This window comes from Heptranchias perlo, chromosome 23 (genome assembly GCF_035084215.1).
Source record: "Heptranchias perlo isolate sHepPer1 chromosome 23, sHepPer1.hap1, whole genome shotgun sequence".
Taxonomy (NCBI): domain Eukaryota; kingdom Metazoa; phylum Chordata; class Chondrichthyes; order Hexanchiformes; family Hexanchidae; genus Heptranchias; species Heptranchias perlo.
Genome location: NC_090347.1, coordinates 2,326,698 through 2,339,714, shown reverse-complemented (window position 1 = coordinate 2,339,714; position 13,017 = coordinate 2,326,698). Strand labels below are relative to the sequence as shown.

The 13,017-nt window shown below is 42.5% G+C and overlaps 1 protein-coding gene across 3 annotated transcripts in view; it reads left to right on the top strand.

Annotated features, from left to right (window-relative positions):
- LOC137341002 (C-Jun-amino-terminal kinase-interacting protein 4-like) overlaps positions 1-13,017 on the top strand; it is a 216,932-nt gene that overhangs the window by 21,535 nt on the left and 182,380 nt on the right. The gene's annotated exons all lie outside the window — the stretch shown is intronic.

Genomic DNA, 13,017 nt, shown 5'->3' with positions numbered 1-13,017 from the left:
TTTATGTTCCCTGCTAGTTTACTCTCATACTCTATTTTTCCCCTCTTAATCAATCTCTTTGTTCTCCTTTGCTGAATTCTAAACTGCTCCCAATCCTCAGGCTTGCCGCTTTTTCTGGCAATTTTATATGTCTCCTCTTTGGATCTAATACTATCCCTAATTTCTTTTGTAAGCCACGGTTGAGCCACCTTTCCTGTTATATTTTTGCGCCAGACAGGAATGAATAATTGTTGTGATTCCTGCACACGTTCTTTACATATTAGCCATTGCCTATCCACCGTCATCCCTTTTAGTAAAGTTCCCCAATCTATCAGCCAACTCGCACCTCATACTTTCGTAATTTCCTTTATTTAGATTCAGGACCCTAGTTTCGGATTCAACTACTTCACTCTCCATCTTAATGAGGAATTCTATCATGTTATGGTCGCTCTTCCCTAAGGGACCCCGCACACAATCAAAACCAATACGAAGAACTTTTATAGTTATATTAGGAAAAAGAGGGTGGTCAGGAGCAGTGTTGGCCCTTTAAAACTGAAAGTGGGGATATTGTCATTGACAATGGGGAAATGGCGGACATGTTGAACGATTACTTTGCGTCAGTATTTACAGTAGAAAAAGAGGATAGCATGCCGGAAATCCCAAGAAAACTAATATTGAATCGGGGACAGGGACTCTATAAAATTAACATAAGTAAAGCAACAGTAATGAAGAAAATAATAGCACTAAAGAGTGACAAATCCCCAGGACCAGATGGTTTCCATCCCAGGGTTTTAAAGGAAGTAGGTGAGCACATTGCAGATGCCTTAACTATAATCTTTCAAAGTTCTCTAGATTCAGGAACTGTCCCTGTAGATTGGAAAATTGCACATGTCACTCTGCTTTTTAAGAGAGGGAGAAACCAGGGAATTATAGACCAGTTAGCCTAACATCTGTTGTGGGGAAAATGCTGGAGTCTATAATTAAGGATAGGGTGACTGAACACCTCGAGAATTTTCAGTTAATCAGAGAGAGCCAGAATGGATTTGTGAAAGGTAGGTCCTGCCTGACAAACCTGATTGAATTTTTTGAAGAGGTGACTAAAGTAGTGGACAGGGGAATGTCAATGGATATTATTTATATGGACTTCCAGAAGGCATTTGATAAGGTCCCACATAAGACACTGTTAGCTAAGATAGAAGCCCATGGAATCGAGGGAAAAGTACGGACTTGGTTAGGAAATTGGCTGAACGAAAGGAGACAGAGAGTAGGGATAATGGGTAGGTACTCACATTGGCAGGATGTGACCAGTGGAGTCCCGCAGGGATCTGTCTTGGGGCCTCAATCATTCACAATATTTATTAACGACTTAGATGAAGGCATCGAAAGTCTCATATCTAAGTTTGCCGATGACACAAAGATTGGTGGCATTGTAAGCAGTGTCGATGAAAACATAAAATTACAAAGCGATATTGATAGATTAGGTGAATGGGCAAAACTGTGGCAAATGGAATTCAATGTAGACAAATGTGAGGTCATCCACTTTGGATCAAAAAAGGATAGAACAGGGTATTTTCTGAATGGTAAAAAGTTAAAAACAGTGGATGTCCAAAGGGGTTAGGGGTTCAGGTACATGGATCATTGAAGCGTCATGAAAAGGTGCAGAAAATAATCAAGAAGGCTAATGGAATGCTGGCCTTTATATCTAGAGAACTGGAGTACAAGAGGGCAGAAGTTATGTTGCAGCTATACAAAACTCTGGTTAGACCGCACCTGGAGTACTGTGAGCAGTTCTGGGCACCGCACTTTCGGAAGGACATACTGTCCTTGGAGGCAGTGCAGCGTAGGTTTACTGGAATGATACCCGGACTTCAAGGGTTAAGTTACGAGGAGAGATTACACAAATTGGGGTTGTATTCTCTGGAGTTTTGAAGGTTAAGGGGTGATCTGATCGAAGTTTATAAGATATTAAGGGGAACAGAAAGGGTGGATAGAGAGAAACTATTTCTGCTGGTTGGGGATTCTTGGAGTAGGGGGCACAGTCTAAAAATTAGAGCCAGACCTTTCAGGAGTGAGATTAGAAAACATTTCTACACACAAAGGGTGGTAGAAGTTTGGAACTCTCTTCCGCAAATGGCAATTGATACTAGCTCAATTGCTAAATTTAGATCTGAGATAGATAGCTTTTTGGCAACCAGAGGTATTAAGGGATATGGGCCAAAGACAGGTATACGGAGCTAGATCACAGATCAGCTGTGATCTTATCAAATGGCGGAGCAGGCATGAGGGGCTGAATGACCTCCTCCTACTCCTATGTTCCTACAACAAGATTTAAGACTGAGATGAGGAGGAATTTCTTCACTCAGGGTTGTGAATTTTTGGAATTCTTTACCCCACAGGGCTGTGAATGCTGAGTCATTGAGTGTATTCAAGGCTGAGAAAGGTAGATTTTTGGACTTTCGGGGAATCAAGGGATATGGGGATTGGGCGAGAAAGTGGAGTTTAGGGAGAAAATCAGCCATGATCTTATTGAATGGCGGAGCAGGCTCGAGGGGCGTATGGCCTACTCCTGCTCCTATTTCTTACGTTCTTATATTCTTAATTTGTTCAGTACATTATTGTATAAACACATAGAAATGGATGAGTAGCTGTTAATTTATTTACTATCTAATGTAAAATACTAATATCAAATTTGCTTAAATTTTGTAAAATTATGCTCTTGACTGGTAAATATGTAAATCCTTTCTCCTCCCAAATGCTTGCATAGCCATGACAAGCTTAATGTACTGATATGCCTTCCTGTAAGTACTGGTCAGAGACAACACTGACTTTGCAAAAATGTATCTTTGTATAAACTCCTGAAAATTTAGTGTGTGTGTGTGTGTGTATTTTTTAAATATTATGAAATTTATTGCTGTGCCTGCTGTGAATGGACTGCTCAATTATTAATGAGATGAGTATTTTTTTTAATAAACGTATTACTTCATCTGGTGGAATAATTTCTCAAAACAAGGTATGCGTATGGATGCGAGCTGGTATCAGGTTGCTATTCAACCTGCAACGCTGATTGTACAGTGTATCTAATGAGTGCTGGATCCATCCATGGCCCTCTCCTATTCCTCATGTACATGCTGCCTCTTGGCAACATCTGTAAGCATAGGGTCAGCTTCCATATTTGAATTAACAATATTCAGCTTTGCTCCTCTGATCCCACCCTTAACTCCGTGACTTTTGCTGTGATGTCTGACTGACTTTGAGTTGTGGATGGGCTTTAAATTTTGCTTCGTGGCCCCCTGATATCTTAATGTTTCACTTGACACTGAACTGAGCTCCAAACCTCATATCTACGATTCATCACTAAGGCCGATGGCTTCTGCTTCTGCAGTTTTGCCTGCATTCACCCCTACTACTGCTGAAACCTTCATCCATGCCTTTGTCACCTCCAGGCTTGAGTTCTTGAAAGCTATCTTTGCTGGTATTCCATGCTCTACCCAACACAAATTCTCGCTCATCCAGAACTCCTCAGTCTTCATTTTTAACCACACTAAGTCCTGCTCATCCATCAACCTTGTACTCACTGACTTGCACTAGCTCCCATGCCCAGCACATGGATTTCAAAATTCTCATAGCCAGGCTCCAGATAGAAATCCTTTGCAAAGCATTGGGTCAGTTTCAGAGCAGCCTTCACAACCTGAGCACGTATGCAAATTGAGCTATGTAATAACTGGGCTTGGATTCTCTTTTGGTCGACTCTTGGTCCAGTGGTGTGCTGAGGTAATGGCTTTGAAAAGGATTTCAAAGTTTAATATATAGTCTTTGGCTTTGTAAAATGTTAACATGATTTGTAATTTGTGTGTGTATGTAAAAAGTTGACGAACCTCTTTGTAAAAGTGCAACTCTATGGCCCCCATACTAGCTGGTGTTAACGGTTCCCTCTCCTTAGGTACTGTCCTCCTCCCCATCAAATCTGCCATCATCACCCCCTCCTCGGAAAAAAACCACCCTTGACTCCTCTGTCCTTGCAAACGACCGCCCCATCTCCAACCTCCCTTTCCTCTCAAGTCTTTGAACGCGTTGTCGCCTCCCAAATCCGTGCCCATCTTTCCTGCAACTCCACGTTTGAATCCCTCCAATCAAGTTTCCGCCCCTGCTGCAGTACGGAAACGGCCTTTATCAAAGTCACAAATGACATCCTATGTGACTGTGACTGTGGTAAACTATCCCTCCTCATCCTTCTCGACCTGTTTGCAGCCTTTGACGTGGTTGACCACACCATCCTCCTCCACCACCTTTCTTCCATCGTCCAGCTGGTGGTACTGCGTCGCCTGCTTCCATTCTTATCCATCCAGTCGTAGGCAGAGAACCACCTGCAAAGGCTTCTCTTCCTGCTCCTGCATAGTTACCTCTGGGGTCCCCCAAGGATTTAGCCTTGCCCCCTCCCATTTCTCATCTACGTGCTGCCCCTAGGCGACATCGTCCGAAAACGCAAGGTAAGATTCCACTTGTACGCTGACGACACCCAGCTCTACTTCACCACAACCTCTCTCGACCCCTCCACTGTCTCTCATTTGTCACACTGCTTGTCCAGTACTGGATGAGCAAAAATTTCCTGCCACTAAATATTGGGAAGACCAAAGCCATTGTCTTTGGTCCCCGCCACAAACTCCGTTCCCTAGCCACCGACTCCATCCCTCTCCCTGGCCACTGCCTGAGGCTGAACCAGTCCGTTCGCAACCGTGGTATTCTTTTTGACCCTGAGATGAGCTGCTGACCACATCCACTCAATCACCAAGACTGCCTATTTCCACTTCTGTAACATCGCCTGCCTCAGCTCATCTGCTGAAACCCTCATCCATGCCTTTGTTACCTCTAGACTTGTACCTTTTAGACTGGTCCATTCCATGGCTCTCCTGGCTGGCCTCCCATCTTCCACCCTCCATAAATTTGAACTCATTCAAAACTCTGCTGCCCGTACCCAAACTCGCACCAAGTCCCGTTCTCCCATCACCCCTGTGCTCACTGACCTGCGTTGTCTGGGAACGTCTCCATTTTAAAATTCTCATCCTTGTGTTCAAATCCCTTCATGGCCTTGCTCTTCCCTATCTCTATAACCTCTTCCAGCCCTACAACCCTCCGAGATCTTTGCATTCCTCCAATTCTTACCTCTTGTGCATTCCCGATTTTAATCGCTCTACCATTGGCGGCCATGACTTCAGCTACCCAGGCCCGAAGCTCTGGAATTCCCTCTCTAAACCTCTCTATCTCTCTCCTCCTTTTAAGACTCTCCTTAAAACCTACCTCTTTGAACAAGCTTTTAGTCACCTGTCCTAATGCTTCCTTATGTGACTCTATGCTGTGAAGCGCTTTGGGATATTTTACTACGTTAAAAGCGCTATTTTTTCCTATTCGTTCATGGGATGTGGGTGTCGCTGGCAAGGCCAGCATTTATTGTCCATCCCTAATTGCCCTTGAGAAGGTGGTGGTGAGCCGCTTTCTTGAACCGCTGTAGTCCGTGTGGTGAAGGTTCTCCCACAGTGCTGCTGGGAAGGGAGTTCCAGGATTTTGACCCAGCGACGATGAAGGAATGGTGATATATTTCCAAGTCGGGATGGTGTGTGACTTGGAGGGGAACGTGCAGGTGGTGGTATTCACAAGTGTCTGCTGCCCTTGTCCTTCTAGGTGGTAGAGGTCGTGGGTTTGGGAGGTGCTGTCTAAGAAGCCTTGGCGAGTTGCTGCAGTGCATCCTGTGGATGGTACACACTGCAGCCACGGTGCACCAGTGGTGAAGGGAGTGAATGTTTAGGGTGGTGGATGGGGTGCCAATCAAGCGGGCTGCTTTGTCCTGGATGGTGTCGAGCTTCTTGTGTTGTTGGGGCTGCACACGTCAAGGCAAGTGGAGAGTGTTCCATCACACTCCTGACTTGTGCCTTGCAGATGATGGAAAGGCTTTGGGGAGTCAGGAGGTGAGAAAACCCAGCCTCTGACCTGCTTTTATAGCCACAGTATTTATATGGCTGGTCCAGTTAAGTTTCTGGTCAATGATGACCCCCAGGATGTTGACGGTGGGGGATTCAACAATGGTAATGTCATTGAATGTCATGGGGAGGTGGTTAGACTCTCTCTTGTTGAAGATGGTCATTGCCTGGCACTTGTTTGGCGCGAATGTTACTTGCCACTTATCAGCCCAAGCCTGGATGTTGTCCAGGTCTTGCTGCATGCGGGCACGGATTGCTTCATTATCTGAGGGGTTGTGAATGGAACTGAACACTGTAATCATTAGTGAACATGTAAATATAACATATAAATGCAAGTAGTAGTTGTTGTTGTATTCGTAGGTTTTCTGAACTTTGTTTGAAAAGAAATTCTACAACTCTTGTATCTAGAAAAGTTGCCTGTGGTATTCCAGCTATATTTAATGGTATAGTCATTTCATACTTACTTCCCTTACCGCCCTTCCTTAAAAATGGGTGTTGTCCTTTAGTGTTAATATTAAGAGTAAACAAGTCAAGGAGGAACAGTCCATGAACTCAGCAGCTGATTTATCTAATTGGCTGCCTAATAACTTGAGTCATTATTGGATTTAAATCTGATGACTGGAAAAGCAAACATGTTGGGATAAGCACTTAGAGCATCTGAGAAACAGCTAAATGGGAAACTTAAATTCTGTCTGCGAATATAGGCTCCTATAGGAAAAAGTTTGGCCCCTAAAGATTAAACTGTATTGCCAAATGGACAGGTCTTCAACCACTTAAGTGTTTTTTAAAAAAAATTATAGCTGTGTCATAACATAGGTTGTAATCAAACATTTGATTACAATTTTCCCATTGGAAAATCTTTTGAACACCACAGTTTTCTGTAAACCTTTTAGGACATCAAATCATAGCGCACAAATTTTCCTAACCAGTTCTAAAAATGATTTAACGTTCTCAGGACATTTTTTGTGTTGGTTAAGATGAGCATGTATGTGTAAGGAATAGAAAGAGAAGTATTAGTCACTCCTCCTGATTTCTCATTCTTGGGCTTTGCCCCCGTTTTTGATTACGCCTCTGTGAACCATTTTGGGCCATTTTTCTACGTTAAAGACGCTATATGAATAAAAGTTATTAACGTTTTCATCTTTATGCCAAATGACCATAATTTTGTTAAAGCTGGTAGGTTTGATTTTTGTCAATTTGCTTATTGACACATTTAAAGTTTTAAGATGGTTCTGAAAATAAATGTGATTGTTTCTGAAAACATTTGCTACATTAGAACATTCTGCCAACTTCTGTACAATGAGACTTGCGTTTGTTGGTCTAATTTGGTTTTGATATGTTTTCGGGAAGTGAAGGGTGACTTGAACGCACTCAGGAAAACTGTTTCTGACTGCTGACAATTGATGTAATTATGATTGGAATCTTTTTTGCTGCTGATAAACATGCAGAAGTCAAAACAATAGCTTGAATGTAATTTGGAAATCTCGACGAAGAGTAAAGGATGATGTAGGCCGATCCTCCAGTTCAGCGTTGGAGAAGTGTAGGTTGGATGATGTTAGACTGAGGCCTTTCTGTTCTGGTGGTTCAGTGGATGTTGAAGATCTAGGTACTATTCAAAGAAGAGCAGGGCGTTCTCCTGGCATTTTGTCCAATGCTCCTCCCTCATTTAATGCCACCAAAAACAGATTAATTGATCATTCATTTGCAGGATCTTACTAGGCGCAACGTGGCTGATGCTGGTGCTTCAAAGTAATTCATTGTCTGTGAAATGCTTTGAGACTATAAAGATGGTATAAATGTATTAGATTACAGATTGGGGGATTGTTTCTTTTCGGGGCAAGGAGGGAGGGGAGGTAGAATGGTATTAACTTAAATAACAGAGCAGCAACTAACTGTAAAATGTGCTTGCACTTCTGTGTCACAGGCAATTTTACCTTTCACGCACTGATTAAGAAATATTGAAATGCTACTAACGTAGCCCTGTATTGGGAAAAACATAATACTTTCTCATGGTAGAGGCTGATGAGAAGTAGCAGAGTTATCGATCCATTGTAGTTCTTCCTGATTTATTGGAATGTACTATGTGATACCACCAATCTTATTTTGGATTTCTATATCCTGTGTAGTTGTAAAGTTCAGCTGGCCTTACTTGTTGCGGTACTGCTGCCATGACCAAGTACTATATATGGTGTGCAGTAAAACAAAATTCTAAAGGGTGAGTCAGATTTGATGTTGTGAATGAGAGCAGCAAGGGTTTTTTCACCCAGATTGCTGAGGTCTGTCCAGCTATGATCTCACAGTTTTACTCCCTTCTCTCATGCTTTTTTCTGCCTGCTCTTTCAGCTGCCCTCCTTTGGGTTTGGCAGTCCAACCTATAGACCACTCTACAAGTTCTGTGCATGTCAAAGTTCAACAAACCTGTAAGGTTTAATCTATCATTCGTCTTTGTCGTAGACCTAGCAGAGACCAGTCTGGCAAAACTTTCCCTTGAACAGAGACCCAGGACTTGAATTCTTTGAATGCTGATCTCTGTTCGGGAGCTTTCTTCTAGCTTGGGTATTATTGGGCTAGTTTTATTTTGCAGATGCTTACTTTCCATGGATTTTAGAAGCTACAATATTTGGAGAAATTTAAATATGCCATGTGCTGAAGTATCAAAGCAGAGCATTTGAGTTGTGTGTTCTGCAATGAGGAAATAAATGTTCAATTTCAGTATCCAATAAAGCAGAATCTGATTTTTTTTAATGGAAATTAAGCAGTTAAAGTCTGACAAGCTTTTATTTTTGCCTCTTTTCTCCTTTTTCTGCTGAAGGTATTTTTGCTCTGTCACTTGTTCTGTGAATCAGCACTTTCTGGAGCAGCAGGGAGAGAAAATTGAGGTGGCGGGTGGAAGTCTAGTTTTGTAAGACGAGATTAATTTTTAAAAAGCTTGTGCTGATTAGGTTGGTAATGAGATCCTCATGACTGTGTTTTCTAACTTGAAGGCACTTTTGTGTTTTTATGGTATACTCTCTTTTTTATTAGGGGCTGGGAGTGTGAAACTAAAAGGGTGAGAATATGGGCAGGGTGATATAGTTACCCGGATAAGAGTTCTGTGCATAAGTGTGCGTAGCATAAGAAATAAAACAAGTGAGTTCGAAGCACAAATTCAGCTTGAAGGGTATGATGTAGTAGCCATTACAGAGATCTGGCTACAAGCTGGACATGATTGGGAGCTAAATATTCCAGGCTAAAGATATTTAGAAATGACAGGAAAATTGGGAAAGGAGAAGGAGTTGCAAAATTGGTAAAAGACACAAGTACAACAGTAGAAAGAAGGGATTTCAGTAAGGGTGATCAGGCAGTGGAAACACTGGGTAGAATTAAGGAGCAGCAAAGGTGCAAGACTCTACTAGGAGTTGTCTACTGACCTGTCAGCAGTGATGTAGTGGAGGCATGTATCATTACAGAGATCAGGGAAGCATGCAGCAAAAACAATGTGGTTATAATGATTTTAATTTTCGCATGGACTGGGAGACACAGCACAACTCAAGTAGTAACGGCAATGAATTTCTAGAATATATTCATAGTTTTCTAGAACAGTATGTTTTAGAACTGAAAAGGGATCAGGCTGTAATAGATTTAATGATGTGGAGATGCCGGTGATGGACTGGGGTGGACAAATGTAAGGAATCTTACAACACCAGGTTATAGTCCAACAAATTTATTTTAAAATCACAAGCTTTCGGAGATTATCTCCTTCATCAGATGATTGAATGAAAAGGTTCTCAAATCGCATATCTTATACGATGTTGGGACAGCATCACACCAATCAAAAGGTGTCGTTGTTATTCAAACAGGCCAGTCACGGAGAACAGCACGTCCCAGTACACTCGATATATATTGTGTCTTTTACACAGGCAGGCAGAAAGAAACTTAAAATGGCAGAGAGAGAGAGAGAGAATTTTAAAAAACATATAAATTTTTTCCCCCTTTTTGCTGGTGGGGTTACGTGTAGCGTGACATGAACCCAAGATCCCGGTTGAGGCCGTCCTCATGGGTGCGGAACTTGGCTATCAACTTCTGCTCGACGATTTTGCGTTGTCGTGTGTCTCGAAGGCCGCCTTGGAGAACGCTTACCCGAAGATCGGTGGCTGAATGTCCTTGACTGCTAAAGTGTTCCCCGACTGGGAGGGAACCCTCCTGTTTGGCGATTGTTGCGCGGTGTCCGTTCATCCGTTGTCGCAGCGTCTGCATGGTCTCGCCAATGTACCATGCTCCGGGGCATCCTTTCCTGCAACGTATGAGGTAAACAACGTTGGCCGAGTCACAGGAGTATGAACCATGTACCTGGTGGGTGGTGTCCTCTCGTGTGATGGTGGTATCCGTGTCGATGATCTGGCATGTCTTGCAGAGGTTGCCGTGGCAGGGTTGTGTGGTGTCGTGGACGCTGTTCTCCTGAAAACTGGGTAACTTGCTGCGAACGATGGTCTGTTTGAGGTTGGGTGGCTGTTTAAAGGCGAGCAGTGGAGGCGTGGGGATGGCCTCAGCGAGGTGTTCGTCGTCATCGATGACATGTTGAAGGCTGCGGAGAACATGGTGTAGTTTCTCCGCTCCAGGGAAGTACTGGACGACGAAGGGTACATTAGATTTAATGATGAGTAACTAACCAGAATTAGTTAACAATCTGATAGTAAGAAATCATCTTGGGAATAGTGACCATAAGATGATTGAATTTGATATTGGGTTTGAGAGGGAGATGATAAAATTAGAGCTAGGCCATTCAGGAGTGGAAGCGGGAAGCATTTTTTTCACACAAAGGGGAGTGGAAATCTGGAACTCTGTCCCCTCGAAAGGTCATGGGTGTCGGGGTCAATTGAAGCATTTAAGAGGAGATTGATAGATTTTTTGTTAGGTAAGGGTATCAAGGGATATGGAGCAAAGATGGATAAACAGTTGAGATACAGATCAGCCATGATCTAATTGAATGGAGGAACAGGCTCGAGGGGCTGAATGGCCTACCTGTGTTCCTATGTTGCAGCTGATGGCAAATGCACATTTCTCCGTCCATTGGCTGCACTTGGAAATATAAATAGCCTCCTGCCTTGTTCTGGTGACAGCAGAGACTGATGCTGTTGCCACATATATCATCTCTGCTTCTTGGCAGATACATGTGTGGAGCTAATTTTAGGCATTTGACACCATGACATTGGTAGGATTGTTTTGTCAATTTGTTAAGAAGAATAGTGACCATAAGATGATTGAATTTGATATTGGGTTTGAGAGGGAGATGAGAGACATGCACTGGCCACAGAAAGCAGCATCGCAGGCATTCTGAATACAATCTTGCAACTACATTTCTGATCTTAAATGTAACATAAAAACATAAGAAATAGGAGCAGGAGTAGGCCATACGACCCCTTGAGCCTGCTCCGGCATTCAATAAGATCATGACTGATCTCTACCTCAACTCCACTTTCCCGCCAGATCCCCATATCCTTTGATTCCCTTAAGAGTCCAAAAATCTATCGATCTCAGTCTTGAATATACTCAATTTTACAACACCAAGTTATAGTCCAGCAATTTTATTTGAAATTCACAAGCTTTCGGAGGCTTCCTCCTTCCTCAGGTGAATGTTGTGGAGTAGAATGTTGTAGCCCACAACATTCACCTGAGGAAGGAGGAAGCCTCCGAAAGCTTGTGAATTTCAAATAAAATTGCTGGACTATAACTTGGTGTTGTAAAATTGTTTACAATTGTCAACCCCAGTCCATCACCGGCATCTCCACATCTTGAATATACTCAATCAACAGCCACAGCCTTCTGGGATAGAGAATTCCAAAGATTCACAACCCTCTGAAGAAATTTCTCCTCATCTCAGTCCTAAATGGCCGAACACTTATCCTGAGACTATGCCCCCGAGAATCTTATGTTTCAATGAGATCACATCTCATTCTTCTAAACTCCAGAAAGTATAGGGCCATTCTACTTAGTATCTCCTCATAGGACAACCCTTTCATCCCAGGAATCAATCTAGTGAATCTTCGTTGCACCACCTCTAAGGCAAGTATATCCTTCATTAGATAAGGAGACCAAAACTGTGCACAGCACTCCAGGTGTGGTCTCACCAAAGCCCTGTACAATTGCCGCAAGACTTCTTTACTTTTGTACTCCAACCCCCTTGCAATAAAGGCCAACGTACCATTTGCCTTCCTAATTGGTTGCTGTACCTGCATGTTAACTTTCTGTGTTTTGTGTACAATGACACCCAAATCCCTCTGAACACCAACATTTAATAGTTTCTCACCATTTAAAGAATATTCTGTTTTTCTGTTCTTCCTACCAAAGTGAATAACCTCACACTTCTCCACACTATACTCCATCTGCCACCTTCTTGCCCACTCACTTAACCTGTCTTTGCAGACTCTTTGTGTCCTCCTCACAGCTTACTTTCGCACCTAGCTTTGTATCATCAGCAAACTTGGATACATTAAATAAGGCACCAATTAATTCAGGAAAAGGTCATTTTAAAAAAAATGTACTAATGAAAAGGGTCAGGCTGGAACAGAAACTGTAATTATACTGTACATGTGCATATAAAATTGATCTCCGCATTCCCAATTGGCATCTTGGGGAGCGTGATATTGGTTGGGGAGGTAAATTGGGAAGAGTGGCATTAGGAGGCTGATACAGCACCGCTGTCTAAAACTAGGGTCAAGTAAAAGCAACAGTATGCAGTGGCTGATTTCAGAGTTAAATTGATATTAATACTATGAACATAACTAAGTTGGAAGCAATTAGAATGAACCAAATAGAAGCTGATTTCAATTTCAGTCATAAATGTCCCATTGTGCTTTACATTAGAATAGAGGACCTTCTGTTGATTAAAACACTCTGCTACACTTTATGCTTCAGCTTGAGGCCTCTGTCAATAAACCATGGGAATATTAATTATAACAATTAGTAAATGGGACAAAAGCAAGCCTGAGCTAATAGAAAAAATGTAAAATGCTTTGAGGTGCTATTTTGATTTAAGCTACTTTGTGGGCTTCAAAACCTGCATTCATGCATGTAAGTCTGCTTCCCC